This window comes from Mytilus californianus, unplaced genomic scaffold (assembly GCF_021869535.1).
Source record: "Mytilus californianus isolate M0D057914Y unplaced genomic scaffold, xbMytCali1.0.p SCAF_10, whole genome shotgun sequence".
Classification (NCBI taxonomy): domain Eukaryota; kingdom Metazoa; phylum Mollusca; class Bivalvia; order Mytilida; family Mytilidae; genus Mytilus; species Mytilus californianus.
In genome coordinates, this window is record NW_026262582.1 from 2,028,745 (window position 1) to 2,045,659 (window position 16,915).

Here is a 16,915-nt window from a genome sequence, read left to right on the forward strand (position 1 = left end):
GTGTCATTTTAACTGATGCCGAAATCTACCATTCAAAATATTGTATTACTTGGAATAACTGACATTTGTTTAATTTAACAATCTGGAATTTACCAATTCAACTGAAGAAAGAAAGTTATTGACTCTATGAACATTAATTGGAACTACAAATATTGTAACATTTGTATCTTTTAACTTTTTCTATTATTTTTGTTTAGCAAGTGCCCCCTTCTACATGTTTACCAAACTCGTTTTACTTGATAACATATTATTCATAAACCGTAAGGTATCTGGCATTAATATTCATATACCTGAAGTTTAAGTAAGGAAATATTTAAATTTTTTCTATTGGTCAAAACCATGTTTCTCGTTTCTCAGTGAAGAGCCATTTTACTGATCATGTAACCTCAGTAGGAAATATTTTTTGTCGTTGCAAATAGATATTTTAAATGTCTAAAGTAGTCTTTAAGAGTAAGAAATAAGTCCTTGTGTTACTAATTTTATTAAAGCTTAAATGTTTATACCTAGAAAAGAATAGTCAATAGGAACTATATTGTTAACAAGTTTACCGCCGCAATTTATTATAAGTACTCCCGTCGTCTGCTAGTACTACTTACTGCAAGAACTTGGGAACAAGTCTAGTTATAAAGTTTCAAGCTTCTATCTATAAAGTTTAATAAAGGAGAAGTTAAGATAGTTAATGGACAGGTATTTTAATGTCCATTTTATATCTTATTTCGAAATGTGCCATTTTTCTTGACAGGTTCATATTTTGTCCGACATTTTCCAGTCAGTCCTTACAGGGTTCTCATTGGCCCTCAAGGATCCCAGGCTAGATCCCTTAATTTTATTGGATTTCAGGAATCTCCAAAAAGTATAAGGCTCTGCTCAATGAAATGGTAGATAACTAGTTAGCTCAAGTCTAACTGCTGACTAGTAAGCTTAACAAAATTTGCCGTATTTTATTCAAATTGATCATTACCAGACCAAGAATAGCCAAGCAGGTTTATATACTTAAATCCATAATAAGATGAAATATTTTAAGGAAAGTAAACGCAGCGGCAGTTATCCCCCAACACACTGAGTGACCTAAAACATCCCGAATATGATGATTACTAAGGCGTCTGCATTTATGTATATTTGTATATGTAAATCAATATTATATTCGTTATAACTTGTATTTTACAACTCAACAATGGATGATAATAAGTGTATTGCCTGGCATCCATTCGTCTTCGGAGTTAGAAAACCCAAAATGCAGCATATTCCTGACGAGAGTACAATGGGCCCTACAATTGTCAACAGGCCATTCCACAAGTACTCGGCTCATTCATGAAGTCCGTACGGTGACGTTTTGTTGCTAACTTCTACGTCATTGGTGTTTTGTGGAGTTTTCATACCAATTTTCGTATTTTTATATAACCAAAAATACGCATGAACATTTAGTTTATGTAATGTAGATATGCAAGCAGGAAACACAACTATATGTGTGTTTGCCCTTGTGTATATTGTATTCTCCCGAACAAGGCAAAATAAAATAATTGTATCTTCATCAATCGATACTGTTGTGGGATATTTATAAATGTGATATGTCGTGTTTTTACACTCTTTTATCTTCGTATTTAAATCCTATCGAAAGAAGTAAGACAAAAAGGATACCGGTAAAAAAATATGTAGTAATTCAACTATACCTATTCAATTGGAGAAATTGTTAGAACAGTCTGACATTTTTACAGTTTATCATATGCTCTCTACATATGCACACAGGAGAGAGAGAGAGAGAGAGAGAAAAAAAAATACAATCTTACGTGGTACTAATGAACAGAAGTAAATATTAAATGAAAAAAAAAAAAATATATAAATTGCATGCCCTTTTCTGGATTCACTTTAAATCCACATTCAAATCCAAACATTTCACGGGTAGTAACCTCGTCATATCGAGAAGCGTTTAGTACAGTGATTTTGTCATAGTTTGGTTAAGATGAACATGGTTGTGTTAAGTTACTTCCCCGAACAATTGCCTCAGTTCTATTCAAACGAGCAAATAAAAAGCAAATAAGATGTTTGAATTTGCATTGTTAGTCAAACGATCTACATTGGAATTGTTGTTTTCAAGAAACTAACGCAGAATAAGCAAACTATCGAAATTGCTATGGTTTGGTTAAGTTATGACATGGTTCGGTTAAGTGTCTAGAAATTCGTCATGGTTTTGATCAAGTTTGTCATGGTTTAGATCCAAATTAATATATATTTGTTTCAGCTCAATATTGATAGTTTGTTTAAAAACGCTTGTAATTAAACGAGGTTACACAATTTACCAACTGACTAAAAAGAAAAAAAGCCTTTTAAACCAAAATTAGATGCTGTAATTGGCAAAACGTACATTAAACAATTTAACTACTCGTGACTTGTCTTTGTATGCAAATCGTACTACTACGAGTGTCTTGTAAAAGAATTAGGAATAAATAAGCACTCATGTAATCCCACATACAAAAACATCATTTGACAAGGATGAGATTTTGGTGATTCATAAGTCCTTAATAGCTTCAACGAACATTACTTTGAGCAGCAAATCGGAGGACTTACCTTGTTTGTATTGGATACCTAAGCTTCACAAAATTCCATACAAACAGCCGTACATTGCCAGCTCATCTGCATGTTCGACGAAAGAATTGTCCATTAGAATGACAAAGATTCTTTCTGCAATGAAAGAGGGTTTTCAGAAATACCGTGTAACTGTTTACTCGCGTAGTGGTATTAACCATATATGGATTTAAAAAAAAAACTCTTAAAGAACTTCTGAATAAATGTAAATCTCGATCTTTCTCTGAAATTAGTTCTATCAAAACGTTTAATTTTTCAACCCTGTGTACCACCATTCCCTATGTGTAATTGAAAAATCGTCTCAAAGAATTAATTTAAATCTACAATGCTTTTCGACATAAAAATGGTAGCGCACGCTATACGTTTATTACTTTTGGATACCATACGGCATATTTTGTTAATAGTGAACAAAAAAATAAAACATGCTACGCAGAGGAACAAGTGACCAGTATGCTGGAGTTTCTTATTGACAACATATTTGTTGAATTTGGAGGTAGACTTTGTCACCAAATTATCGGTATTTCTATGAGAGCGAACTGTGCGGCAGCGACGTCTTCTTATCTTCATATTAGTCGGACTTCTTCAGACATTTGTAAAAAACAAGAAGTTCAAAGAAGCCAGATTATTTAATTTCACTTTCAGATATATTGATGGTGTTCTTTCCGATAACTATCCGAACTTTTCTGATTGGGTTCCATTAATATATCCCTCAGAACTAGAAATTAAAGAAACAACAGACATGGCTTCCTCCGAATCATTTTTAGACTTATACCTCGAATTTGACATACACAGTCATCTCAGTACCAGAATCTATGACAAACAAGACGATTTTAATTTTGAAATTATCAGTTTCTCCAACCTTAGTAGCAATATACCAACTTCTCCTGCATATGGGATATACATTTCCCAACTCATTCGATATTCAAGAGCTTGCAGATGCTACTCAGACTTTGTAAACCGTCACCAGTGTCTGAGCAGAAAGTTGATGAGCCAGTGGTATGTCAAAGAATGTCTCGTCCTTTTTCCAAAAAAGTTCATCGGAAGACCTTGTGGGTAAATATTCCTTTTCAACTTCACAAATAATAAACGATGGTCTTTAAGTATAGATTCAAAGTACTGACGTTGTTTGTCATCTTAATGACGTGTTATGGTACTCTTTTTTTTTTTTGTCTTTGTAAATTATTACTTTAACTGTTTAGTCTATTTTTGGCCCAATCCATTTGACGTGGCTCGGTACTTATACATCCCGTCATTGTGTTATTGTGCTATGGTAAATTTTAGTATTCTTGTCTTTCGTTTTTGCTTATGTGCTTTGTCTATATGCCTTTTTGTTTTTCTTTGTTGAAATATTTGTTTTGTTTTTATAGTGACTAAAAATATAAGATTATAACACAATGTTGCCTGCTGTACCTTTATTTTTTTACATTTTTACCTATTATGTCTGTTTGTTTTGTTCACACATCGTCGTCAATATAATGGAATTTTATGCGACTGTCATACATGTGAGAGGTGAAGCTGGCTATAAAACCAGGTTTAATCCACCATTTTCTACAGAAAAAAATGTCTGTACCAAGTCAGGAATATGACAATTGTTATCCATTCGTTTGATGTGTTTCAGTTTTTGATTTTGCCATTTGATTAGGGACTTTCCGTTTAGAATTTACCTCGAAGTCCCGTATTTTTGTTATTTTGCTTTTATAATTTAAATAGTCTCTTTTAAACTATCTTTTGAGATAATAATTACAAAAAACAGAAAGCGCTGCTTCTGTTTCACATAGATTATTTGTCCATGATTGACTCTGTCGATGATATCGTGAGCGGCATCACTTGTTAAATTTGTAAAGTTGCAAAACGTATCAGCTTGTCAAAAAGTAATTTTTGTTCTTCTTTTTTTTTCTACTAAACTATATATCTGTTGTTTTATTTTGAACCAGTCTATGATGAATAAAAGGAGATGTGGGGTTATACGCCCATGCTATAGTATCCCAACTACAAAACTAACCAAACGATATCAAGAGGACACAATAAGTCTTCAACCATCCACGAAACAAATAGTTAACGCGTGACGAGGACAACAGTTAAAACTTATTTGTTTTACAAACTATTAGTAAACTTAAAAAAAAAAAAAAAAAAAAAAAAAATACACGCAAGTTCAGAATTCAAATATATGAAAAATCACAATTCCGAATTAGAATGAAGCCGATTAAATGTCCACTTTTATCAATTATTATTACGAACGAATAAAAATGATTAATGTTTTTGTAATATTGTATAATACATTGGTTTTCTCATTTAAATTGTTTGTACTTATAATTTTGTCGGAGCCTTTTATAGCTGGCTAAAAGGTATGGATTTTGTTCATTGTTGAAGGCCGTACGACGACATATAGTTGCTTACATCTACGTCATTTTGGTCTCGGGTGGATAGTTATCTCATTGGCAATCAGACCGCATGTATTTAATAATATATTTAATACTACATTGAATGTGCGTATATATGTCTTTTGTATTCCAAATAAAACGATTTAAAAAAGAGTATTTCAATATATATAATGTCTGTTTATTTTGATCGTTACTCTTCCTTCATTCACGAATAGAATCACATAACTGAACCATGTTCAACATGAAATAAACCATGACACGAATGAACCAAACCATGACACCGAATATTCTGTAATCTCAAATTGTGTGCACTAGGGGCTGTTTTTCGGGAAAATTGACGGCAGTTTTATATCATAACAAAATATGTGATGTAGCCGACAGTAAGCAAACCACTTTTCTTTGTGTATTAGAAACGAATCACAACTTTTAAATTTTGACATACGCAAGCATATTCTGTGTCAAATTGATAACTATATGATACAAATTTTGATGTGATAACATATTAGCTATAAACAAAGATAATTACCAGCTTGAATTTGTTGACATTAGTTCCTTTAACAAACTATTCGAATGTTTATATTTTGAAACTGTTTGTCAACAAAAACACTTAACACAACCATGTTCAACTTAACCAAACTATGACAAAATCACTGTACTAAACGCTTTTCGATATGACGAGGTTACTACCCGTGCATTTGAAAGCCAGCGGCTCCTTTCACAAAAAATCTTACGAGTAAAATTATTCGTAAATTATGAACATTTAGGTAAAACTTACGATCAATCTAACAATTTAAAAGGGTGTCATCAGGAACGTTCAAATCCATACATTTGAAAGTCAGGGACGTCATCAAGAATGTTTATACCCAAACATTTGAAACCCGGGGACGTATAAATTCGAAGAAACGTTGGAAGCTTTGTAATCAAGGGGACTTGGACAGTAAAGCCAAATTCTACAAAGAGTTGAAAAGTATAGTTTAGTTGTATCAGAAAATATGACGAAGAACACACATTTTATAAAAAATATAGAGATCAAAATAATTTGAAATTTTGGAATTAGTTATCAAAGGTACCAGGATTATAATTTAATACGCCAGACGCGCGTTTCGTCTACATAAGACTCATCAGTGACGCTCAGATCAAAATAGTTATAAAGCCAAACAAATACCAAGTGGAAGAGCATTGAGGACCCAAAATTCCAAAAAGTTGTGCCAAATACGGCTAAGGTAATCTATTCCTGGGATAAAAAAATCCTTAGTTTTTCGAAAAATTCAATGTTTTGTAACAGGATAGTTATAAAAAATTACCACATAATTAATATTCATGTCAACACCGAAGTGCTGACTACTGGGCTGGTGATACCCTCGGGGACGAAACGTCCACCAGCAGTGGCATCGACCCAGTGGTGTAATGGAAGAGTTGCAAAATCGGTCTATGGTTCGAAAATAAGATGTAATATGTAGGATTTGTTTATTCATTGAAAATAAGTTTTTCCGATTTCCAATATGAATATATATATATACATATTTTCAAACAATGATCTACAATTTTGGTGGCCTGCTTGTCCTTGAGAGCATCCCCAGATCAGTAGTAAGTACTTCGATTCTGACGGGATTTATAACATACTCCGTTGACAATTCAGAAATGATGAAATGAGAAAAACTATAGTTCCATTTACCTCAGTCATAGTCGATTTCAGATGAAATTATTTATATTATTTAGGTCATACAACTCTTCACGTATTTAAATAACTATACAGATATAAGAAGCTGTGGTGTGAGTGTCAATGAGACAACTCTCCATCCAAGTCAAAATTTATAAAAGTAAACCATTATAGGTCAAAGTACGGCCTTTAACACGGAGCCTTGGCTCACACTGAACAGCAAGCTATAAAGGGCCCCAAAAATTACTAGTGTAAAACCATTCAAACGGGAAAGCAAACGGTCTAATCTATATAAAAAACGAGAAATGAGAAACACTTATGAACCACATCAACAAACGACAACTGCTGAACATCAGATTCCTGTATACATTCGTAGCTACCACAATTTTACATTGAGCATCCCTGATGAAAATAAATCCAATTCAGCTTTTCGAACGCACCATTTTGTAAAGAGTGTTATTCTCATCTGCAAAAATGTGTTTTACCTCACAACTGTTTTTCATACATCAACTCCCAGGAATGTTGATCAGTAACTCCATTACTACCACCGCGCTGTGTGTCTCCTTACTACCACCTTTAATCTCCGTACACCCACCATGTATCTCAGTACCACCACCGTGTATCTCCGTACTACCACAGTGTATCTCCGTACTGCTACACATGTATCTCAATACTACCATCGTGTATCTACGTACTGACACACGAGTATATCCGTACAACCATGTGTATATCCGTACTACAACACGTGTATCTCCGTAGTACCACCGTGTATCTTCGTACTACCACCGTGTATCTCCGTAGTACCACCGTGTATTTCCGTACTTCAACCGTGTATCTCTGTACTACAACACGTGTATCTCCGTACTAACACCGTGTATCTCCGTACTACCACCGTGTATCTCCGTACTACAACACGAGTATCTCCGTGCAACTATTGTGTATTTCCGTACTGACAGTGTCCCCGTACTACCACCGTGTATCTCCGTACTACCACCGTTTGTATATACTGTTACTAATATGATAAAAAAAAGAAAGGGAATATTTCGAGAGATATTGAAGGGAATCTATCAAGATTTAAGAACGGCAAACATAAAGATAAAGCAAGGGGACATAATTGAAAAAGGAAAAAGGATTATTTCTAGAGAAAAAGAGAGGCATCATTTCGGGAGATAATGAAGGGAATTTATTAAAATATTAGAACAGGAAACTTAAAGAGAGAGGAAAAAGGACATATCGGGAGAAAGGAAGGACAACATTAGGCCTTACGGTCATACAAATTTCGATCACAATTATCGTACTCATATTCAGAAAATAACCAATCAAAACATTGGATTTGGTGTTTCCAGCACAAGTTTTATACTCCGAGTACTGAGTACAGTTTTATGACAAAGAGCTCAAATGAAAGGGAGTATGCTACATTGAGAGGATACGAAAGGGAATATATCTGAAGATGATGACCGGGAATATAGTGAGAGACAAATAATGGAATTTGCAAGCGATTTTGTTATGATAATACAGCACCAATAATGTCACATCATGATGACAAAGTATTCCATTAATTACTATAGACATTTATAATTTAGTTTCTTATCCGAATGATTACAATAAATTGTAAGATGTATGCTGTTCGCGTGATCTTCAAAAATACTTAAAAGCTAAAAAGATTTGATTAAAGTTGCATGAATTTTAAGACGTCCCAATCCTCTATAAGTGTCTAGTTTGTCATACAACCGCCCAGGGTCGTCATCTATAGAGTGTATATACACATAGTCCTCTGTGTACTTTGTGGTCGAATTCCAAACGCACTTCATTTACTTATTCAATTTTAAAGAGCGGTCTCTTTGAAGGCTTAGTTTTAATCCCTTTAATACAAAGTGTAATATTTTGTTTTCTTCTTTGAACTCAATATAAACTAACAACACTAAATCTGTTTGAAGATTTGGATAAAGTTTCTTCAAATGACTACATTTAAAACTTATTGTTGGTGCAAGGTAACCCCTTTTATATTGTTAAGACCATATAGAGTTTCCTTCTTTGATTTCAATAAAACAAACTGTCTATATCATTGCTCGGACCGTGTCTCTACTTTTAAATTTGGTTTATTAATTTACGACAGAAAACCACAGTGACTACTCGCATGTGTTTGGGAAACAATATGTTGGTCTTAATCGAGAATTAATATCACAAGGAGATCTTAGCTCTTAACTTTACAGTTAAATGAAACTAACTTTTGATTGAAGTCTTCGATCATCCAAATTGTTATAACAGTTTTATATTTTTAAGAAACGTATGTGGATGTGTTTTTTCTATATTCTTTCATGTTTTAACAATTGTCTCTTCTTTATATTTTAGTAACCAAATTATTCTCGTTTCTTAAAACGCATCTGGCATAAAAGGCCATGTGAGCTTTTGCCATCACTTGGCGTCTGTCATGGTCTTCCGTCGTCTGTCGTCCGTCCGTCGTCGTAAAATAAAAAAAAAATCATTTCCATTGAAACCTCTGTAAGGATATTTAGTTTAAAAAATTTACACAGGGATATGATTTATCAACAGAAATGACCTCTGTTGCTAAACATAGAACATGAGAGTAAAATGCAGTTGTTGGCTAATATATCAAAAAACTAAAGCAGTTACAGCAAATCTGACATAGTTAACATTGATAAGCAGATCACTTGCGACATTTTCAGAAAAATTGGCTCACCCATTTTGGAGTTATTGCCAATGAAATGTCAATGTTTTAGTTAATTTTAAAGTTTTTGGCTCAGATCTTAAAATTTTAGGCTGAAGAGCAAATCTGCCATAAGTAGAATTGACCTGCAGGTCTGTCTCCCGCGCAAATTTTTAGAAAAATCAAACTAATTAATTTGGAGTTACAAACTGTTCCTGAAATGTCATTTTTTTCCGAATTTCGCTGTTTTTGCTTATTATCTTGAAAACTATTACAAATAGAGAGAAAGTTTAAAGAGTAAGAATGACCAGAACAGTGAGATCCACAAATAAGTCAAATGGACGAATTGTCAATAGACCCCGTAAAGGAGTTATTGCCCACGACAGACTAATTTTGCTGGTTTTATAGAAACTATAATAGATCAAGAGAAATAGTAAAACGCAAAAGTGTTCAGCAAATAAGATCAACAAATAAGTCAACATGGACGAATTGTCAGTTGGCACCTTGAAATAGTTATTACCCTTGAAAGATGGTTTCTATCTATTTTTTTCTCATTCTTTGCAGAAATCATTATAAATAGAGATAACTTGAAAATAGCAATGATTTTGAGCACAGTTAGATCTTCAAAATGTCTCCCTAATTAAAATTATCAACTGACTCCTTTTAGAAGTTATTGCCCTTGAAAGATTTATTTTCCGTTTTTGAAATTTCTGAACAAACTATATTATTTGGTGAGAAATATAAAAAACAACTGTTCAGCAAAATAAGATCTACAAATCAATCATCATGTCCAAAAATAATGATTTTTATCCATTTTTGGCATTCTTGTCAAAACTAACGGATTAAGAGAGAAACTTATAGATAACAAAAAAAAAAAAACAATCAGCAAAGTAAGAACTGCATGGTCTATGTGTCACACTAGTTATAAGATTTATTGCAATTTATTGGCAGTAAAAATGGTCACCATTACAAGACCTACAAAATACTACTAAATTATATCCACAATTAAATAAGCAGGTATAATCAATTGCAAAAAGAGGAAATAAAAAAAACAACAAATATCAAAATGGCATATTGTTTTCCAGGTGCTCATGAGTCTCTTGTTTTATATAAAAATAAGTTGATGTAGTATCATATTAGAATCTACTATACTAAAGTCCAAATGACACATATGTAAGTAACTGTAGGTCAACAATGAGCTAAACCCATACCGTATAGTACGCTTTAAACTGCCCTGAAATAGACAGTTTGAAAAAGAAACGCTTAAGATACCAAAGGAAAATTCAAAACCATAAGTCGAAAACAAACTGACAACGCCATGACAAAAAAAAAAACGAAAAACGATCATAAGACAAACAACAGCATACAAAACACAACATAAAAAACTACAGGCTGAGCGACAACAACCGGTGGTGATTTCAGGTGCTCTGGAAGGGTAATTCTCCATCTGTGGCATCCGTCGTTTTGCTCATGTACGGGGGTCTAGATGGGGTCCTTCTTTTCTGTATTCTTTTATTGCCATTTATTTATCTATTTTTTATATTTCTTGCACATTATTCTCTATTCTTTATATGTCTTGCCCATTATTCTCTATTCTTTGTATTTTAGCCGCCCATTATTCTCTATTCTTTTTTTTGGGGTCCATTTTTCTCTATTACTTATTTTTTTCGCACATTATTCTCTATTCTGTAAACCCTCACCGAGACCCTCATGTACAAACTCGGTAAGTCACATTCGAGGGAAAAGAGGACAGGACTGTGGTTACGACAGTTGGAACATATCTGTCGTCATCTGATATATAAGATATGAAGAATAGAGGATAATTGGGCAAGAAATATGAAGAATAGATAAAAATGGCAAAATGAAAATAAAAAAATACAGAAATGGAGGACCCCATCTAGACCCTCGTACACGAGCAACATGACGGGTGCAACATGTGGAGCATGACCCTTCCAGAGCACCTGAAATCACCACCGGTTTTTGTTGCTCAGCCAGTAGTTTTATATGTTGTGTTTTGTATGCTGTTGTTTGTCTTATGGTCTTTTTTCGTTTTTTTTTGTCATGGCGTTGCCATTTTGTTTTCGACTATATATATTAAATCAGTTGTTTTAGGATTTTATAACATCTCTTTTTCATCTTTTAAAAGTTATTAGTGTTCTTTTTTTTATATGCTAAACTTTGATCATGGACTTTCATATCTTATTGTTAAAATTGATATATGTTGTAAAGCGCTTAGGGTAATTTAAATATTATATAATGCGCTGTTATACATACTGTATAATAATAATAATAATAATAATAATAATAATAATAATAATAATAATAATAATAATAATAATCATAATAATAATAATAATGATAAAAATAATAATCTGTGAAACACATTTTGAAACAAATGAAACAAGAAAAAAGCCCGAACAAAACAATACAGGAAAAAGAGTATAACAGTCAAAAATTAACAACCACTAAACTATAGGCTCCTGGCGTGGGACAGTCACATCAATAATGCCGTGGGGTTAATTAACAACCACTAAACTATAGGCTCCTGGCGTGGGACAGTCACATCAATAATGCCGTCGGGTTAATCAACAACCACTAAACTATAGGCTCCTGACTTGGGACAGTCACATCAATAATGCCGTTGGGTTAATCAACAACCACTAAACTATAGGCTCCTGACTTAGGACAGTCACATCAATAATGCCGTGGGGTTAATCAACATCCACTAAACTATTGGCTCCTGGCGTGGGACAGTCACATCAATAATGCCGTGGGATTAATCAACAACCACTAAACTATAGGTTCCTGACTTGGGACAGTCACATCAATAATGCCGTTGGGTTAATCAACAACAACTAAACTATATGCTCCTTACTTGGGACAGTCACATCAATAATGCCGTGGGGTTAATCAACATCCACTAAACTATTGGCTCCTGGCGTGGGACAGTCACATCAATAATGCCGTGGGATTAATCAACAACCACTAAACTATAGGCTCCTAACTTGGGACAGTCACATCAATAATGCCGTGGGATTAATCAACAACAACTATACTATAGGCTCCTTACGTGGAACAGTCACATCAATAATGCCGTGGGGTTAATCAACAACAACTAAACTATAGGCTCCTGACTTTGGACAGTCACATCAATAATGCCGTGGGGTTAATCAACAACCACTAAACTATTAGGTCCTGGCGTGGGACAGTCACATCAATAATGCCATGGGGTTAATCAACAACCACTGAATTATTGGCTCCTGGCGTGGGACAGTCACATCAATAATGCCATGGGGTTAATCAACAACCACTGAACTATAGGCTTCTGACGTGTGACAGTCACATCAATAATGCCGTGTTGTTAATCAACAACCACTGAATTTTTGGCACCTGGCGTGGGACAGTCACATCAATAATGCCGTCGGGTTAATCAACAACCTCTGAATTATAGGCTCCTGACGTGGGACAGTCACATCAATAATGCCGTGGGGTTAATCAACAACCACTGAATTATTGGCTCCTAACGTTGGACAGTCACATCAATAATGCCGTGGGGGTAATCAACAATCACTAAACTATAGGCTCCTGTCTTAGAACAGTCACATCAATAATGCCGTGGGGTTAATCAACAACGACTAAACTATAGGCTCCTGACTTGGGACAGTCACATCAATACTGCCGTCGGGTTTATTAACAACCACTAAACAATATGATCCTGGCTTGGGACAGTCACATCAATAATGCCGTCGGGTTAATCAACAACCACTAAACTATAGGATCCTGACTTGGGAGAGTCACATCAATAATGCCGTCGGGTTAATCAACAACCACTAAACTATAGACTCCTGTCTTAGAACAGTCACATCAATAATGCCGTCGGGTTAATCAACAACCACTAAACTATAGGCTCCTGACGTGGAACAGTCACATCAATAATGCCGTCGGGTTAATCAAAAACCACTAAAATATAGGCTCCTGGCTTGGGACAGTCACATCAATAATGCCGTCGGGTTAATCAGCAACCACTAAAGTATAGGCTCCTGACTTGGGACAGTCACATCAATAATGCCGTCGGGTTAATCAACAACCACTAAACTATAGGCTCCTGACGTGGAACAGTCACATCAATAATGCCGGGGGGTTAATCAACAACCACTTATCTATAGCCTCCTGGCTTGGGACAGTCACATCAATAATGCCGTGGGGTTAATCAACAACCACAAAACTATAGGCTCCTGACTTGGGACAGTCACATCAATAATGCCGTGGGGTTAATCAACAACCACTAATCTATAGGCTCCTGACTTGGGACAGTCACATCAATAATGCCGTCGGGTTAATCAACAACCACTAAACTATAGGATCCTGACTTGGGAGAGTCACATCAATAATGCCGTCGGGTCAATCAATAACCACTAAACTATAGACTCCTGTCTTAGAACAGTCACATCAATAATGCCGTCGGGTTAATCAACAACCACTAAACTATAGGCTCCTGACGTGGAACATACACATCAATAATGCCGTCGGGTTAATCAACAACCACTAAAATATAAGCTCCTGGCTTGGGACAGTCACATCAATAATGCCGTGGGGTTAATCAACAACCACAAAACTATAGGTTCCTGACTTGGGACAGTCACATCAATAATGCCGTGGGGTTAATCAACATCCACTAAACTATTGGCTCCTGGCGTGGGACAGTCACATCAATAATGCCGTCGGGTTAATCAACAATCACTAAAATATAAGCTCCTGGCTTGGGACAGTCACATCAATAATGCCGTGGGGTTAATCAACAACCACAAAACTATAGGTTCCTGACTTGGGACAGTCACATAAATAATGCCGTGGGGTTAATCAACAACCACAAAAATATAGGCTCCTGACGTGGGACAGTCACATCAATAATGCCGTGGGGTTAATCAACAACCACTAAACTATAGGCTCCTGGCGTGGGACAGTCACATCAATAATGCCGTCGGGTTAATCAACAACCACTAAACTATAGGCTCCTGACTTGGGACAGTCACATCAATAATGCCGTTGGGTTAATCAACAACCACTAAACTATAGGCTCCTGACTTAGGACAGTCACATCAATAATGCCGTGGGGTTAATCAACATCCACTAAACTATTGGCTCCTGGCGTGGGACAGTCACATCAATAATGCCGTGGGATTAATCAACAACCACTAAACTATAGGTTCCTGACTTGGGACAGTCACATCAATAATGCCGTTGGGTTAATCAACAACAACTAAACTATATGCTCCTTACTTGGGACAGTCACATCAATAATGCCGTGGGGTTAATCAACATCCACTAAACTATTGGCTCCTGGCGTGGGACAGTCACATCAATAATGCCGTGGGATTAATCAACAACCACTAAACTATAGGCTCATAACTTGGGACAGTCACATCAATAATGCCGTGGGATTAATCAACAACAACTATACTATAGGCTCCTTACGTGGAACAGTCACATCAATAATGCCGTGGGGTTAATCAACAACAACTAAACTATAGGCTCCTGACTTTGGACAGTCACATCAATAATGCCGTGGGGTTAATCAACAACCACTAAACTATTAGGTCCTGGCGTGGGACAGTCACATCAATAATGCCATGGGGTTAATCAACAACCACTGAATTATTGGCTCCTGGCGTGGGACAGTCACATCAATAATGCCATGGGGTTAATCAACAACCACTGAACTATAGGCTTCTGACGTGTGACAGTCACATCAATAATGCCGTGTTGTTAATCAACAACCACTGAATTTTTGGCACCTGGCGTGGGACAGTCACATCAATAATGCCGTCGGGTTAATCAACAACCTCTGAATTATAGGCTCCTGACGTGGGACAGTCACATCAATAATGCCGTGGGGTTAATCAACAACCACTGAATTATTGGCTCCTGACGTTGGACAGTCACATCAATAATGCCGTGGGGGTAATCAACAATCACTAAACTATAGGCTCCTGTCTTAGAACAGTCACATCAATAATGCCGTGGGGTTAATCAACAACGACTAAACTATAGGCTCCTGACTTGGGACAGTCACATCAATACTGCCGTCGGGTTTATTAACAACCACTAAACAATATGATCCTGGCTTGGGACAGTCACATCAATAATGCCGTCGGGTTAATCAACAACCACTAAACTATAGGATCCTGACTTGGGAGAGTCACATCAATAATGCCGTCGGGTTAATCAACAACCACTAAACTATAGACTCCTGTCTTAGAACAGTCACATCAATAATGCCGTCGGGTTAATCAACAACCACTAAACTATAGGCTCCTGACGTGGAACAGTCACATCAATAATGCCGTCGGGTTAATCAAAAACCACTAAAATATAGGCTCCTGGCTTGGGACAGTCACATCAATAATGCCGTCGGGTTAATCAGCAACCACTAAAGTATAGGCTCCTGACTTGGGACAGTCACATCAATAATGCCGTCGGGTTAATCAACAACCACTAAACTATAGGCTCCTGACGTGGAACAGTCACATCAATAATGCCGGGGGGTTAATCAACAACCACTTATCTATAGCCTCCTGGCTTGGGACAGTCACATCAATAATGCCGTGGGGTTAATCAACAACCACAAAACTATAGGCTCCTGACTTGGGACAGTCACATCAATAATGCCGTGGGGTTAATCAACAACCACTAATCTATAGGCTCCTGACTTGGGACAGTCACATCAATAATGCCGTCGGGTTAATCAACAACCACTAAACTATAGGATCCTGACTTGGGAGAGTCACATCAATAATGCCGTCGGGTCAATCAATAACCACTAAACTATAGACTCCTGTCTTAGAACAGTCACATCAATAATGCCGTCGGGTTAATCAACAACCACTAAACTATAGGCTCCTGACGTGGAACATACACATCAATAATGCCGTCGGGTTAATCAACAACCACTAAAATATAAGCTCCTGGCTTGGGACAGTCACATCAATAATGCCGTTGGGTTAATCAACAACAACTAAACTATATGCTCCTTACTTGGGACAGTCACATCAATAATGCCGTGGGGTTAATCAACATCCACTAAACTATTGGCTCCTGGCGTGGGACAGTCACATCAATAATGCCGTCGGGTTAATCAACAATCACTAAAATATAAGCTCCTGGCTTGGGACAGTCACATCAATAATGCCGTGGGGTTAATCAACAACCACAAAACTATAGGTTCCTGACTTGGGATAGTCACATAAATAATGCCGTGGGGTTAATCAACAACCACAAAAATATAGGCTCCTGACGTGGGACAGTCACATCAATAATGCCGTGGGGTTAATCAACAACCACTGAATTATTGACTTCTGGCGTGGGACAGTCACATCAATAATGCCGTCGGGTTAATCAACAACCTCTGAATTATAGGCTCCTGACGTGGGACAGTCACATTAATAATGCCGTGGGGTTAATCAACAACCACTGAATTATTGGCTCCTGACGTTGGACAGTAACATCAATAATGCCGTGGGGTTAATCAACAATCACTAAACTATAGGCTCCTGTCTTAGAACAGTCACATCAATAATGCCGTGGGGTTAATCAACAACGACTAAACTATAGGCTCCTGACTTG

At 36.3% G+C, this 16,915-nt stretch overlaps 1 protein-coding gene across 1 annotated transcript in view; it reads left to right on the forward strand.

Annotated features, from left to right (window-relative positions):
* The window catches only part of LOC127718639 (uncharacterized), a 279,885-nt gene that overhangs the window by 33,994 nt on the left and 228,976 nt on the right, over positions 1-16,915 (forward strand). The window lies entirely within an intron of this gene.